This window comes from Taudactylus pleione, unplaced genomic scaffold, assembly GCF_031769625.1.
Source record: "Taudactylus pleione unplaced genomic scaffold, aTauple2 ptg000155l, whole genome shotgun sequence".
Taxonomy (NCBI): domain Eukaryota; kingdom Metazoa; phylum Chordata; class Amphibia; order Anura; family Myobatrachidae; genus Taudactylus; species Taudactylus pleione.
Genome location: NW_028284557.1, coordinates 3,652,296 through 3,668,946, shown reverse-complemented (window position 1 = coordinate 3,668,946; position 16,651 = coordinate 3,652,296). Strand labels below are relative to the sequence as shown.

Genomic DNA, 16,651 nt, shown 5'->3' with positions numbered 1-16,651 from the left:
TACATTAAAGATGCCTGATTTACAATCGGGTGTCACTTTTTTACTAGTGAGTTTTTATGAATGGCCAGCTTGAAGTATATAAAAGTTGAATTATGGAAAGAAGCCACTACAATGGCGAACTTGCTTAACATTGTGTTTATGATTACTGAGTGAAAGTGATTCCCCTTTTTCTGCAAAAGGGTGGTACTTAGCATGTTCAGTAAAAGATATTTTTGTGAAAAGAGCTGAACTGGGTCTTCAAATTGTTTTTTTGCCCTATAATACGAGTGTTCAGTATGAGTAAGGTTACATAGTGGTCAACCTCAAAAAAAAAAAAAAGACATCACAGATGCACAACTCCAAATTACTGTAAAACTCCAAATGAATTTAAAAAAAAATATATATATATATATATATATATATATATATATATATATACTCATAAAATATTAAAAAGTAAAGGGAAGACTAAAATAACACGTCCTAGATCTGAATGAATGAAATATTCTTCTTAAATACTTTGTTCTTTACATAGTTGAATGTGCTGACACAAAAATTATTATTGGAAATCATATTTATTAACCCATGGAAGTCTGGTTTTGGAGCCACACTCAAACTTAAAGTGGAAAAACACATTACAGGCTGCTCCAACTTTGATGTAATGTCCTTAAAACAAGTCAAACTGAGGCTCAGTAATGTGTGTGGCCTCCACGTGCCTGCATGACCTCCCTACAACGCCTGGGCATGCTCCTGATGAGGTGGTGGATGGACTCCTGAGGGATCTCCTCCCAGACCTGGACTAAAGCATCTGCCAACTCCTGGACAGTCTGTGGTGCAACGTGGCGTTGGTGGATGGAGCGAGACATGACGTCCCAGATGTGCTCCATTGGATTCAGGTCTGGGGAATGGGCGGGCCAGTCCATAGCATCAATGCCTTCGTCTTGCAGGAACTGCTCACACACTCGAGCCACATGAGGTCTAGCATTGTCTTGCATTAGGAGGAACCCAGGGCCAACCGCACCAGCATATGGTCTCACAAGGGATCTGAGGATCTCATCTCGGTACCTAATGGCAGTCAGGCTACCTCTAGCGAGCACATGGAGGGCTGTGTGACCCCCCAAAGAAATGCCACCCCACACCATTACTGACCCACTGCCAAACCGGTCATGCTGGAGGATGTTGCAGGCAGCAGAACGTTCTCCTTGACGTCTCCAGACTCTGTCACATGTGCTCAGTGTGAACCTGCTTTCATCTGTGAAGAGCACAGGAAGCCAGTGGTGAATTTGCCAATCTTGATGTTCTCTGGCACATGCCAAATGTCCTGCACGGTGTTAGGCTGTAAGCACAACCCCCACCTGTGGACATCGGGCCCTCATACCACCCTCATGGAGTCTGTTTCTGACTGAGCAGACACATGCACATTTGTGGCCTGCTGGAGGTCATTGTGCACGGCTCTGGCAGTGCTCCTGTTTCTCCTTGCACAAAGGCGGAGGTAGCGGTCCTGCTGCTGGGTTGTTGCCCTCCTACGGCCTCCTTCACGTCTACTGATGTACTGGCCTGTCTCTTGGTAGTGCCTCCATGCTCTGGACACTACGCTGACAGACACAGCAAACCTTCTTGCCACAGCTCCCATTGATGTGCCATCCTGGATGAGTTGCACTACCTGAGCCACTTGTGTGGGTTGTAGACTCCATCTCATGCTACTACTAGAGTGAAAGCACCGCCAGCATTCAAAAGTGACCAAAACATCAGCCAAAAAGCATAGGAACTGAGAAGTGGTCTGTGGTCACCACCTGCAGAACCACTCCTTTATTGGGGGTGTCTTGCTAATTGCCTATAATTTCCACCTGTTGTCTATTCCATTTGCACAACAGCATGTGAAATTGATTGTCAATCAATGTTGCTTCCTAAGTGGACAGTTTGATTTCACAGAAGTGTGAATGACTTGGAGTTACATTGTGTTGTTTAAGTGTTCCCTTTATTTTTTTGAGGTGTGTATATGTGTGTGTATATATATATATATATATATATATATATATATATATATACACACACACACACACACACACGTTGAGTCTCCCATATCCAAATATTCCAAAATACTGAACATTTTTAGCATGACTGAGAAAGTGAAACCTTTGTTTTTTGATGGCTCACTGTACACAAACTTTGTCTAAGGAACAAAATTATTAAAAATATAGTATAAAATAACCTTCAGGCTGTTTGTATAATGTGTAGATGAAACAAAATTAATCTCGTGTGTACACAAACTTTTTTTTGATGCACAGAATTGTTAAAAATATTGCATAAAATTAACTTCAGGCTGTGTATAAGGTATATATAAACATAAAAGCATTATCTGTATAGATTTGGGTCCCATTCCCAAGATATTTCATTATGGTATGTAAATATTCCAATACACGGAATATTCCGATATCCAAAATACCCCTGGTCCCAAGCATTTTGTATATGGGAGACTAATATTAAATTATATATATATATATATATATATTACACATATATGTATATATATGTGTGTATATATATATATATATATATATATATATTACACACTATGTATTGCAATAAGATTTTTAGCATAATCATGGCCAAGGTTATGGGCCTACCACCATGTATGGGTCCCTCACATACAGGGGTTCAGGACACCCCCAAACCAGCTCAGCCGAGCTACCCCAGGGCATTGCTCTGAGAAAAATGAAGTTAAAACAAAGGTAAGAGCAGCTGCATGTATAGAGTAGTCATTATTTTTTGATCCTGTATTGCAATATTGATGTCCAAAAAGTGAACCATCTCTATACTGCATTCAAATGAAAATTGAATTGCCAATTGTTGTTGATTAATAGAATTTATGATGTTCTCAAGAACCTCCTTTTCAAATTATAAATAAATCATCTATATAACGTGTATATAGGACTAAGTTGTTGGTGGAAAATATACTCTCTTGTGCAAACATGTAAATGTGTGCAAAGGAAGGTGAAACGTTAGACCCCATTGCACAGCCGCTTTTTTGCAGAAAGAATGATTCTTTGTATTTGAAATAGTTCCTGGTTAATGTAAATCTTAGTAACTCCATATATAGTGGAATATTCATGTTGGTAAATTGATTCTTATTGAGGAAACCTTCCACAGCATTAAGACCACCATCGTGCGGTATGACTGTGTACAAGCAGTGTACATCCATACTACATAGTATAGAATAATTGGGCAGAGGACCCAGGTCTCTCAATTTGAGGAGTAATGATGTGGTATCTTTTAAATATGTAGGTTGTATTAAGGGCTGTATTAAACAATCCAATAATTGAGCAATAGGCTGATATAAGGAATTGTTAGCTGAAATTATCGGTCTACCCGGTGGTAGTTGTAATTTCTTGGGGACCGTTACGCCCCCTGCGACACTCTGTTGGTGGCAGGAGACGGACGAGTGACACCCATTGCACTACACATGTATTTAAGGTATGTTTTTATCCTATATTGTTTGTACCCTGATGAAAAGGCTAGTGAGCCTTGAAACGTCGGACTAAATAAACCACGATTGCTTTTTTTTTAAGTTCCGTATGAGTGCCGCCTGGTCTATTGTTCTGACATAGAAATATCTTGTATGTTATTTATATTGGGAAGGCACCCTGTAAGTTAACATAATTTGTACCAAGAGTGCCATTCTATGTGTGTGTGTGTGTATGTATGTATGTACATATAATATATATTTATTTAGTAATTTGGAGTTGTGCATTGGTGATTTTTTTTTTTTTTTGTCTGCATTAAATCTCAACAGGTAGCACCTCCCAATATAGATAGAGAGAGAGAGATATATATATATATATATTATACATAGTCAGGTGCATAAATATTGGGACAGTGATAGAATTTTCACATTTTGGCCTCTATTCACCACCACAATGGCTTTGAAATGAAACAAACAAGATGTGCACAATCACAAATCAGGTGAACGGTGTAGGAATTACAACGGTTTCTATATGTGCCTCCCACTTATTAAGGGGCCAAAAGTAATGGGACTATCAACTCAAAAGCTATTTCATGGACAGGTGTGGGCTATTCCCTCGTTATTTCATTATTAATTAAGCAGGTAAAAGGTCTGGAGTTGATTCTAGGTGTGACATTTGCATTTGGAATCAGTTGCTGTCGACTCTCAATATGAGATCCAAAGAGCTGTCACTATCAGAGAAGCAAGCCATCATTAGGCTGAAAAATCAAAACAAACCCATCAGAGAGATAGCAAAAACATTAGGGTGTGGCAAAATCAACTGTTTGGAACATTCTTAAAAAGAAAGAACGCATCGGAAAGCTCAGCGACACCAAAAGACCTCGAAGACCACGGAAAACAACTGTGGTGGATGACAGAAGAATTATTTCCCTGGTGAAAAAAAACCCCTTCACAACAGTTTGCCAAATCAAGAACACTCTCCAGGAGGTAGGTGTATATGTGTCAAAGTCAACAATCAAGAGAAGACTTCACAAGAGTGAATATAGAGGGTTCACCACAAGATGTAAACCATTGGTGAGCCACAAAAAGAGGAAGAGCAGATTAGAGTTTGCCAAACATCTAGAAAAGCCATTACAGTTCTGGAACAACATCCTATGGACAGATGAGACAAAGATCAACTTGTACCAGAGTGATGGGAAGAGAAGAGTATAGAGCAGGAAAGGAACTGCTCATGATCCAAAACATACCACCTCATCAGTGAAGCATGGTGGTGGTAGTGTCATGGCGTGGGCATGTATGGCTGCCAATAGAACTGGTTCCCTTGTATTTATTGATGATGTGACTGCTGACAAAAGCAGCAGAATGAATTCTGAAGTGTTTCGGGCATTATTATATGCTCATATTCAGTCAAATGCGTCAGAACTCATTGGACGGCGCTTCACAGTGCAGATGGACAATGAACCGAAGCATACTGCAAAAGCAACCAAAGAGTTTTTTAAGGCTATAAAGTGGAATGTTATGCAATGGCCAAGTCAATCCCCTGACCTGAATCCGATTGAGCATGCATTTGACTTGATGAAGTCAAAACTGAAGGGAAAATGCTCCAAGAACAAGCAGGAACTGAAGACATTTGCAGTAGAGGCCTGGCAGAGCATCACCAGGGATGAAACCCAGCGTCTGGTGAAGTGTATGCATTCCAGACTTCAGGCTGTAATTGCCTGCAAAGGATTTGCAACAAAGTATTAAAAAGTGAAAGTTAGATTTAGGATTGTTTAGTTTGTCCCATTACTTTTGGCCTCTTTAAAAAGTGGGAGGCACGTATAGAAACCGTTGTAATTCCTACACTGTTCACCTGATTTGTATGTAATTACCCTCAAATTAAATCTGAAAGACTGCAGTTAAAGTACATCTTGTTTGTTTCATTTCAAAGCCATTGTGGTGGTGAATAGAGGCCAAAATATGAAAATTCTGTCAATGTCCCAATATTTATGCACCTGACTGTATATAAATTTTTTTTTTATTTTTTTTTCAGGGTGTGCAGTCTAGGACCCCTTTCCCATATAGTGGTCAACCTTGCACCCTCATAGCTTTGGGGATTTCAGTGCCGCTCTTATTAGTTTGTGTGATGTTTATATATTCTCCCTCATTCTACATGTCATGCTTCCCCCATTGATCAGGTTAATATATTAATCAGCAATTAATGGTAATAGGAAATTTATTGAACGGTAAGAAGTTGTCTTGTTTGTTCTGCGTTAGTGTACGTGAAATGCTTGGAAGATCTTTGATGGGCACATGTAATGGTGGGGTTGCAGCCTCGAAGCATTTCTATATTGAGTGCTGAAGATGAGTGTTTGATAGTAATTAATGGAGCTGAGTATAAGGCAAAACCATGCACATTGTGTAAAATCCTTTTATTTTGTGATTAGTAGGTAGACAACCTTATCCCTGTTCTCACTGTGCTGAGGGTATCTTTTGCTGACATATGTTATTGAATAGTGGTGTATTGAAGTGTTTTGTCTTGCAATGATGACTGTACAATCTCTCTCTAATGGGGGGAGGGGGGGGTCAGACAACAGGTTATTTAGCCTTTATATTGGGCCACAAAAGATCTGCAGCTACATGAACAACAGTTTGGCCCAAACCAAAGGTTTGGTGGTCATGTTGGCAGTAGCAAGGTGATGATGGTATAATTGAGGAACCTTAAAGCATAGAAAAGGCTCCTGCTCGTGAATGCTTACAGTCTACAGGTGAGTGGTAGACAGAGGGGATAGAGTGAGCATGTAGCAGCGCGGTATGATGGGAGCTGGAAAGCTTTGATGAAGTAGTGGGTCTTGAAAGCTTGTTGAAATTTTGTAAAGAGGTGGAGAGTCTGATGGGGGGTGGGGGGAGGAGAGCGAGAGCGTTCCAGTGGTAGGGAATAGCAAGGGCAAAATCTTGGAGGTGGGAGGAAATCTGTTGGGAAGCGAGGCAGCATTCTTTTAGCGCAAAGCGGGTACAGACTGATTTCACCAATTCTGACTACTTTCCGCCTGTTCTGCATTCGCTGCTTTCTGGTTTCGCCTGTTTAGGAAGTGAATGGGGTGAAAAGTGTGGATGTACACGGAAAGTTTTTGCCTCTGAAACAGGCGAAGGAGGCAGAAAGTCTGTCAGGCGAAACTTTTTCGCCTCTAATCGAATATGGGCCATAAATGCAAACAAAAGAGAGCAGGTAACCCTGACAGCTTCCATTTTTAATGGGAAAGCGCTCTGAAGATAAGTCATTCACTAGCACAGGCAGAAGGGTTATGGCAAAGTGCGTTAAGACCCCTATAAAGAGCAACCCCGTACCCCATGCTCAGCAAAGTCTAATGTATAAATGGTCAAGCCATGTCATCAAAGGTCTTCTCAGCATTGAGGTTCATTACCAGAGTTGGCAGGAGTCTCGTATTAGTTATATGGTTAAGATTAATGATTCCCTTGATATTATTAAAAAATACAAATGCAGCACTGAGAAAAAGGCCATAAAATTAATGTGTTTTAAGAATTAGTTTAATAATGCATCAATATAAAAAATATAATACATATAAACTAAAAAAATCATCATGGGAAGTATTCAACTACTGATTTCTAATATGCAACAACCAATATGTTATATACAAAGTAGATAAACATAGTTTATATGGTGGTGCTGCTGAGAAATCCACCCCAAAGCTTTTTATTGAAGCTATATGCGGCTCATTTAATATAAATAATCATAGAAAAGTTAAATTTTTTCAAGTAGATAGTGAACTATTCACAGCAACAAAAGATTAAACAGCAAGTGAAGCTGAATTTTAAAGATTTTCTGCGGTTGAGCCGTGGTCAGATAAAGTCAGTGTCATGGCTGTAAAATAATCCTGTACAGTGCATTAAATATGACATCAGAATGGCATTTGCCTTATGGACCATCTGTGCTCTGCAATAACAACCGGGTTCACAATGTGTGTATTTCAGAACCCTCATGGTTTTGGAGGGACGTCCCTCGTATTCATGTTGTAAATTGCCTATTGCAATGTATCGTTACATGCTGCATGAAACTGCATCACGTCATTCATTGATTCATCTCATCTGATTTGCCGATTCATTGAACGATGTCTGGGAATGACTGATCGGGAGTCCTGTCTACACCCGGATGATACTCTTATATCGTACAATACATCGTGTAGTGTGTACTCCTCTTGAAACCAGCTGGCACAACGTGACTCCTGTGGGTGCAGGGCACCAGGAGAGCACCTATACCACATATAATAATTAAATATTACGCACTCATTTCTTCAGCGTACCGATTTCTTCAAAGGCTAGAAAGGCCACAGGAGTCAGCAATGTAAACTGCTGTTTGCATATTCTCATGAATGTTGAGGATGTGTATGAAATATGGAAAGCCATGCAAATAAATAAACACAGATCACACAGTATATAATACATGCACCCAGCATTAAAAAGGGCTGCATATTACCTTTTCATTTTGAGAATTAAAAATCTTTTCATGCCCACATCATTCATGCAAAGTGTGCATCTAATGTAGTTTATGGGGAGGACTTGAGAAGCCCAATTTAAAATGACTGCGGAGTCTTGGAGGCAGAGCTGAGTGTTATAAATTTCTGACTTTGAATTTCTAATATTTATTTGTAGCAATGCCTCTAATCAGTCCATTCTAAATAATATTCCTTTAATAAATTAAAACTGGTGGAATGTTTTGAACCCTCGCCTGGAGCTCATTTTTATTTTGCAGCCATCGAAACTTCCAATAGTAATTTTCTTTCACCTCTTCTTGAAAATCTTGTGTCTGTGGGTAGGATGCAGAGAATGGCCCATTTAGAGGTTTGGGGCAGATAATATACCAGGCAGGCAATAGCATATCTCCTGAACATGACAAATACGCTCTGTGAGTGATCTACAGGAACAATTCCATACATGTGGAAGCTGGGAGAAGTTTATGGAATCTGATAGCGAGCGGAGCAATGTCTCCAATGGCAGTGATGGAAAATGTTCCCTCCACTGCCCCAATCCCATTTTCAGTTTATCATGCATAAACTTGTCACGGAGTAAAGTGTGCGTAGAGGCTTGCTTTGGGGGGTATCCAATTAGTGGTGATAATGATTAGTTTTCTCTGGGGAAAATGTTTAGGACCATTTGTCCGAATTTCCCACCTATCGCATGTTTGTGCGCTCCCGTTTATCGTGTTATTCTCTTGCAAAACCAGAGAGAACCAAATCGCACGATAATTCTTGCATGGTTGACAGGCAATAAGTACAGGTGAAAATGGGGAAATCAGTCTGTACCCCAAAAATGGTATAGAAGTGTGTTAGTGGCCATAATCCCAGGGTTTGGAGTTCTTAAATTGTGTCAAATGACCGTCATCTGCATTTTTCTGTGAAAAAATGATAGCAATATTTTTGGGCCAAAATAAATGATGTAGTTAAATTATTGGTATATTAAAATGGGTGTAAGTGTTTTTTTTTTTGTGTCATTATTGGGCATTTAAAAATAAATAAATAAAAATACACCTGTCCCAACCATACAGCACCCCAATATACCTGTTGCACTACTTTAAACCCATTTTCCAGCACTTTATACTTTTTCACCCCAAAAATTACATATCATTGGCCAAATGAAGCTAATTAAAAAAAAATATTTTTTATATTAGTTGATAAGGAGGGTGCCCCAGTGGTTCTGCACCATCACGCCATTTTTAGCCAAAAATATGGGGTTTGCACAACTTATCCCCTGCTCAGAGGTGGTAAAAAGGAATTTGCGATAATTCCTATACCAGTTTTCGCATCTGCGAAAACCACGGCTAATAGGATAGCCCAATAACTATTTTGGAGAAAAGTTTTCACCGGTGAAAACTTTTTGGAGAAAAACGGGTTATCGGGGCTAATTGGATACCCTCCTTTGTATTTTGCAGGCTTGATGTATAACTGAATATCTAAAGCTTGGTACACACTAGATGATATGTTGTCCAATCCCGCGGATCGTAGCGACATATCGGGTACATCGTCTAGTGTGTACCCATTGATACGCACAATCCCACGGGTTGTTAGCAACAACCCCCGTCGGCCCTACTGCAGGGCTGATGGCAACATCAGGCTGAGTGCACAGCATCTGATGTGTACCCAGCTTAAGGGAACTAATCTAATCAGGCTGGACAAGGGTTCGTGAGACAGTGTGGGCGTAATGTTGGGCTTGCACATACGTTTTATTTAAACTGAGGCCAAAATTGGGAGACATATTAGTTTAGTTTAAATGTTGTGTCTCAATGAAAGTGGTAATATGGTCATTATTATAGGGTTGGCCATAACATGTATAGGCTTCTCCCGGAGAGGATACAAAGTAGGCAAGTATGTCCTTTGTTGCAAAATGGTTAGTGTGTCTTGTAAGTTAACATTATTGGCAAAGTTTGTACTGGAAAGTATAGAATAATAGTAGGAAATAGTATAATTTTTATGAAGTTTGCTCTTCCCAGGTAAGATAGCTCTAGTTAACTCCACCAGTCAAGGTATGGTCCAAATAAATGTATATAAATTATTTTAAATTACATTTTTGAGTAGATGGATGCCTAGGTTATGGTTAGCTTTGCCTACTTTATAGTGGTACCCATTGCCCAGGGTAGTCAAGTGCAGCCCTCCCTTAAGTACTATGTGGTTGATATATCAAAGTTAACTTAACTGTGAACCATGAGATGCTGTAAACGCCTCAATCCTCTCTATCAGGGGTCTGGGAATCTCCTTTGGGTTTAATATATATAATACAATTTCAACGCTGTTATCTCCGATCTCATTCGGAACCACCCCTGGAAGACCCTAAGCATTAGGTTTAATGCAAAGTTGAAAAGCAGGGGCGACATGGGATGACTCTGTGAAGTGCCTCCAGTTACAGCTAATTTATCCCCTTGATGGCCATTTATTAAGATACACGTGATAGATTATGCAAATAATAGTTCAAACCAAATGAGGTCAAGAGACTACTGTACTAAAGGGCTTGTTATCGCCTACTCTAGGCTTAAAATTTTTTTGATAGATTTGAGTTGCCACTGGGACCGCTATGTATGTATGTATGGATTCCCTTTACCGCATGTCTGCTTTTAGCAAAGTCTTCAGTAAACAAATGAAAAGTGTAGGACTTGTCTGCTGGTTTAAGTTTCCATCAGAGGTCCACCAGGTGTGGTATATTGTGAAAAAGGAGGGTGGTTTAACACCCTATTGTTCCTCAGCACACTGAATAATACTTGCAACAATATATGAAGACTATATGGTCATAGAAATTCAGAGATATTGGTTGCATGCATTTGCAAATACATGGGAAGCTGCTAGGCCACGTCACGGCTTCTCTGTCACTAGCAGTCCCTAATAGTAAGGGGTTCTCGTCCGGGGTGCAGTGCACCCCAAAAAACGTCCAGCCCAGGACCCCCCCAGGGCATCACACGAAAAATGGAAAAAGAGTGACAGTGCAGTATAAAGTATAGATGTGTAAGACTAATTAATAAGTGTTGAAAAATGGGTTAAAATATATGTGAAATATTACATGAATAAAATACAAACATAACAGGTGATGTGAAAAGCAACTATGTGTATTAAGTGGTGATGCCCTGAGGAGGCCCCGCCAGACCAGCCCCAGGGGCCCTATGCCCAAACGCTCACCCCAAATGTAAAATATACCAATTATAAGGCCACATGATAAAGGCACATATAAATTTTGTCAAATGTAAGGCCTCCTGATAAAGGCACATACATAAATGCATCCAAATTGAGAGCCAACTTACCTGGGAGTCACCCCTGGGAACTCCAACTAGCACTACTAGAACCAGCATGCCCTACTAATGCTGGCTCCTTCATGCAACTCATAACAAACAAACAAAAATGGCAGCTGTTCAATCAATCTAGCAGTACTAATCAGGTGCATGAAAGGGAGGAGTCATACTAAGTAGAAAACGGAGGGGGGTTTAACCCCCTATTGTTCCTCAGCACACTGAATAATACTTGCAACAATATATGAAGACTATATGGTCATAGAAATTCAGAGATATTGGTCGCATGCATTTGCAAATACATGGCAAGCTGCTAGGCCACGTCACGGCTTCTCTGTCACTAGCAGTCCCTAACACTAAGGGGTTCACCTTATGGGCGCAGCAACAACCCATGCAATCCACACATGCAAAGAAATCAAACCATAGATGTCCATAAATTAAGTTATGTGTAATAATGTGAAATGGCACAAGGAAAAAGTATTGAACACATAAAGAAAGGGAGGTGCAAAAATGCATGGAAAGCCAATACTCCAGATGAAATCTATTAGTAATTAGAAAGCAATCCTGCCCCTTGTCAGTGCAACTTAATATAAGCTGGTTCAGTCCTAACTGATGGCTTATAAAAAGGTGTCTCATTACCAAGGTGTCACACAAGAAACATCTCATGATGAGTAAAAGCAAAGAGCTCTCAAGGCCTTTGCAACCTTATTTTTGCAAAACATACTGATGGCACTGGTTACAGAAGGATTTCTAAACTTCTGAATGTTCCAGTGAGCACTGTTAGGGCCATAATCCGGAAGTGAAAAGAACATAATTTCACCATAAACAGGCCACGACCAGGTGCTCATCGCAAGATTTTTGACAGAGGACTGAAAAGAATTATCAGAAGAGTTGTCCAAGATGCTAAGGACCACTTGTGGAGAGCTTTAGAAACACCTGGAATTACCAGGTACAATAAGTAATGCACTCAACCGCCATGGCCTGTATGCACGCTCACCACGCAAGTCTGCTTTGCTGAAGAAAAAGCATGTTGAAGCTCGTTTAAAGTTTGCTGCAGAACATTTGGACAAGCCTGTGAAATACTGGGAGAATATAGTCTGGTCAGATGAGACCAAAATGGGACTCTTTGGATGCCATAATACACACCATGTTTGGAGGAGAAATGGCACTGCAAATCACCCCACAAACACCATACCTACTGTGAAGTTTGGAGGTGGGAACATCATGGTGTTGGGCTGTTATTCAGCATACAGTACTGGCATACTTCATGTCGTGGATGGGGTAATTATTCACTTAGCCCGGGGATGGGGGGGTTAGGTTTAGGGCACCCCGAGGGGACTTAGGGTTAGACTAGAGGAAGGGGGGGTTAGGTTTAGGCTCTAGGGGGTAGGTCAGAGTTAGGCCTCCCTCCCTGGGAGGGTTAGCTTTAGGGAGCGGGGAGGGGGGGTTAGGTTTAGGCACTAACGGGGCGAGGTTAGGGTTAAGCACCCCTAAGGGAGGGTTAGGGGGGGTGGGAGGGTTAGGGTGTATTATCTCCACTGTCAGGATTCCGTCCTGCCGGGCTAGCCTTGTCGGGATTTGAACCGGCGGCTAAACAGCCATCGGCATAACAATCCCATTCCAGAAATCAAAGTTCATAGAAGAGGCACATGGAACCTTCAAGATTTGAAGACTGTGTGGAAGAATGGGCCAAAATCACACCTGAGCAATGCATGTGACTAGTTTCTCCATACAGGAGGCGTCTTCAAGCTGTCATTAGCAACAAAGGCTTTGTGCGAAGTATTAAATAAATTTCAGTAAGCGTGTTCAAAACTTTTCCCTGTGTCATTTCACATTATTACACATAACTTAATATATGGTAATCAATGGTTTGATTTCTTTGCATGTGTGAATTACATTGGGGTTTGCTGACATTTGGTGAAAATTTCATTACAATAGCCCAATTACAAGTATATTTACTGAGAAAAAAGTTGATGTGTTCAATACTTATTTTACCCGCTGTATGTATACATACATATATGTGTGTGTGTGTGTGTGTGTATCTATCTATAAGTACACACACAACAATACATGCATACATATATACATGTATTTCAGAGCACAATATAGAAGGGGGTATAGCTTATTTTACCCGCTGTATGTATACATACATACATATGTGTGTGTGTATCTATAAGTACACACACAATACATGTATACATATATATATGTATTTCAGAGCACAATATGGAAGGGGGTATAGCTCAGTGGTAGAGCATTCGACTGCAGATCGAGAGGTCTCTGGTTCAAATCCGGGTGCCCCCTTCAAAGTATTTTGATGGCACTTTTGTTGAATATAAAAAGTTAATAACCACTACTTAAGTTGTATCTCAAAATCAGGATCTATTCACACTGTAGCTTATGATTCGCGATCGCTGTATATCCATATGCATCACAGCTCCCTTGTGTGTAGGAAGAGGTATCCAAGATCCAAGCCAGGCTATCACATGAAAGGCTTCCGGGTACCTATGATATGCCCCCTCCCGAGGGTCGATAGAGACAACCCCTTCGGCCCCACTGCAGGGCCGACGGGGGAACGATGCCAGCATGGAGCGTCCCTCCCCCCGTCGGACCCGGCATCGGTAAGTTTGTATGCGCTAGCCGCATGCTGGGTCCTGTCGGGCTGGGTACACATCGTTGATGTGTATCCAGCTTAAGGGAACTATTCTAATCAGGCTGGACAACAAGGGTTCGGGAGACAGTGTGGGCGTGGTGTTGGGCTTGCACATAAGGGTGGTCAAAGGGTCCGATAATCTCACATTTTTGTTGTGCATAGATAAATGTTAAAGGACATTTACTAGTCTTCACTATTAAAGGAAAAGATTGCCATCCTGTTCTGAAAGCTTTTTTTTTTTTTTTTTTTTTTTTTTTTTTTTTTTTTATAACTGAAGCCAAAATAGGGAGACATTTAAATGACGTTTAAATTTTGACGTTTAGACGTTTAAATTTTGTAGCTCAATGAAAGTGGTAATATGGTCATTATTATAGGGTTGGCCATAACATGTATTGGCACCTAACTGTCATGCAGATGCAGTCTAATGATGTAACAGTCCTGCACCAGCTCCCTAAAGTGGTCAGCTACGTCTCCTCTCCAGGCTTCTCCCGGAGAGGGTACAAAGTAGCCAAGTATGTCCTGAGTTGCAAAATGGTTTGTGTGTCTTGCAAGTTAACATTATTAAAAAAATGGTATGTGTCTACGCTAATAAAGATAAGTGACCAAGAGAATTAATATGGACAAATCACTACTAACACAATGTTTAATAATATGAAATATTTTTTACTGTTTGACTCTTTGATAAAGCCCCAGACCTGTGGAGCGAAACGCGTCAGTGGATTGCTTTTTGGACACATTTGGAATATCCATATCTATTCAGCATCTGTTACAGCATCAGCATACCGAGATGCAAGACCTGCAGTCGCGCTGGACACTAGCCGGCAGCTGGAGTAGAGGCTAGGATCGAGACACGGCCAGCATCATCACACCTTCTAGGAACCGCTATACCTTGTCTCTCTGGTTACATGAGCCTCCTCCGCTATCCATTCGGCTTTCCACCTACTCGGATGTGAACTTATCAACTTGTAAGTTATACCTATATGACATTGTCTGCCAGGATACATGGTCTCATGCAGTTTACCACGGCTGTATAGAAGCTCACTTCACTCCTGGTGAGGTTAGCACAGACACTTATGGATTGATACATTTTTACAATATACATATTTTTTGGGATCCACCTTCTCCAGCGATTTTTTTTATTGTATTCAAGTATAGTAAATTATTGATATAGTATGTCTATTAATTTTACAATGATTGATTACACTGTGTGATTGTTTTTATTATTGACCGGTCAATTGAACTTACAACAGTAAAAATTATTTCATATTATTAAACATTGTGTTAGTAGTGATTTGTCCATATTAATTTTCTTGGTCACTTATCTTTATTAGCACAGACACATACCATTTTTTGTATTTCTGAGTGCACCTGATTTCAGGTGTATTTTTGAGTGCTGCCACAGGCACATTCATTTGATCTTCAGCTTAAATTGATTGCTGTTGATGATATTCAGCACAGCTTTATATTACTAATTCTTAAGTATATACACTGCATCATTAAATCTCATTAGCGCCGAATTTTTGTTTTTGTTCAAGTTAACATTATTGGCAAAGTTTGAACTGGAAGGTATAATAGTCTAGGAAATAGTATAATTTTTATGAAGTTTGAATATTCCAGGTAAGATAACTCTAGTTAACTCGACCCGTCAAGGTGTGGTCCTTGTAATTTTAGCAGTCTTTTACCCCTTTTACACCAGAGCTAAAACCCGGGTTTTTGAAGTGTTAACCCGGGCAGCTCCCTGATGTAAAAGGGGAGAGAGTTGGATCGCCGGGTTGAGTGACACGGCAATCCAACCCAGGTAACTAGCAGGGTTTAACACGGGCGTAGCCCGTGAAACCCTGCTGTGAGAACAGCGCACTCCGGGTCACGATGACCTGGAGTGCGCTGCTAGCCGGCCGATTGGTCCGGCTTCAGTGGTGCTTGGAGATGACGTCATCTCCAAGCGACCACTTTCACTCCACAAAAGCCGGGTCTATGCAGTCCCGACTGCGGTGTGAGCGGCGCTGACTCGGGAATATCCCGAGTCGGCGCCGGCAAAATTCCGGGTCTGATCCGGATAGGAACTTTGTTCCAACTCCGGGTCGGACCCGGAATTTAGGTGGAAAAGGGGTATAATACCTCTTTTCCACCAAAAACCCAGGTCCAACCTGGGTTTTTGGACATGGTTCCAACCCTGGTCAGACCCAGGTCAGACCCATTTACACTGCACCTTCGATCTGGGTTACTCCCAGGTCAGCCCTGTTCACACTGAACTCAGGTCTGCCCTGCTAAACCTGTGAGGTCATAAAAAGTGGGAGGTGACTGCTCCACAACCACCAATCAGCTAATTTTAGGCATGACCCAGGTCAGATAACCCGGGTTGCACCGTTTACACTGCACCATTACCCGGGTCCATCCTGGGTCCAACCCTGGTAGCTACCTGGATTGGATTGCTGGGTCACTTGACCTGGGTTATTTTTCAGGGACCCTTTTACACTGAGCTGCGACCCGGGCAGACCCAGCAAAAACCCAGGTTTTTGCTCTGGTGTAAAAGGGGTATAACATGTATTGGCACCTCACTGTCATACAGATGCAGTCTAAAGATGTAACAGTCCTGCACCAACTCCCTAAAGTGGTCAGCTGCATCTTCTCTACAGGCTTCTCCCGAAGAGGATACTTTCAAAGTAGGCAAGTCAGGTGCGGCCCTCCCTTAAGTACTATGTGGTTGATATATCAAAGTTAACTTAATTGTGAATCCAAATGCTGTAAACTCCTCAATCCTCTATATCAGGGGTCTGAGAATCTCCCTCTG

At 41.1% G+C, this 16,651-nt stretch overlaps 1 non-coding gene across 1 annotated transcript; it reads left to right on the top strand.

The window, feature by feature from the left end:
* The first annotated feature begins 13,439 nt into the window (after positions 1 to 13,439).
* Positions 13,440 to 13,511, top strand: TRNAC-GCA (transfer RNA cysteine (anticodon GCA)). Its single transcript has one exon. It is a non-coding gene; the product is annotated as a tRNA-Cys (tRNA).
* Positions 13,512 to 16,651: the final 3,140 nt, after the last annotated feature.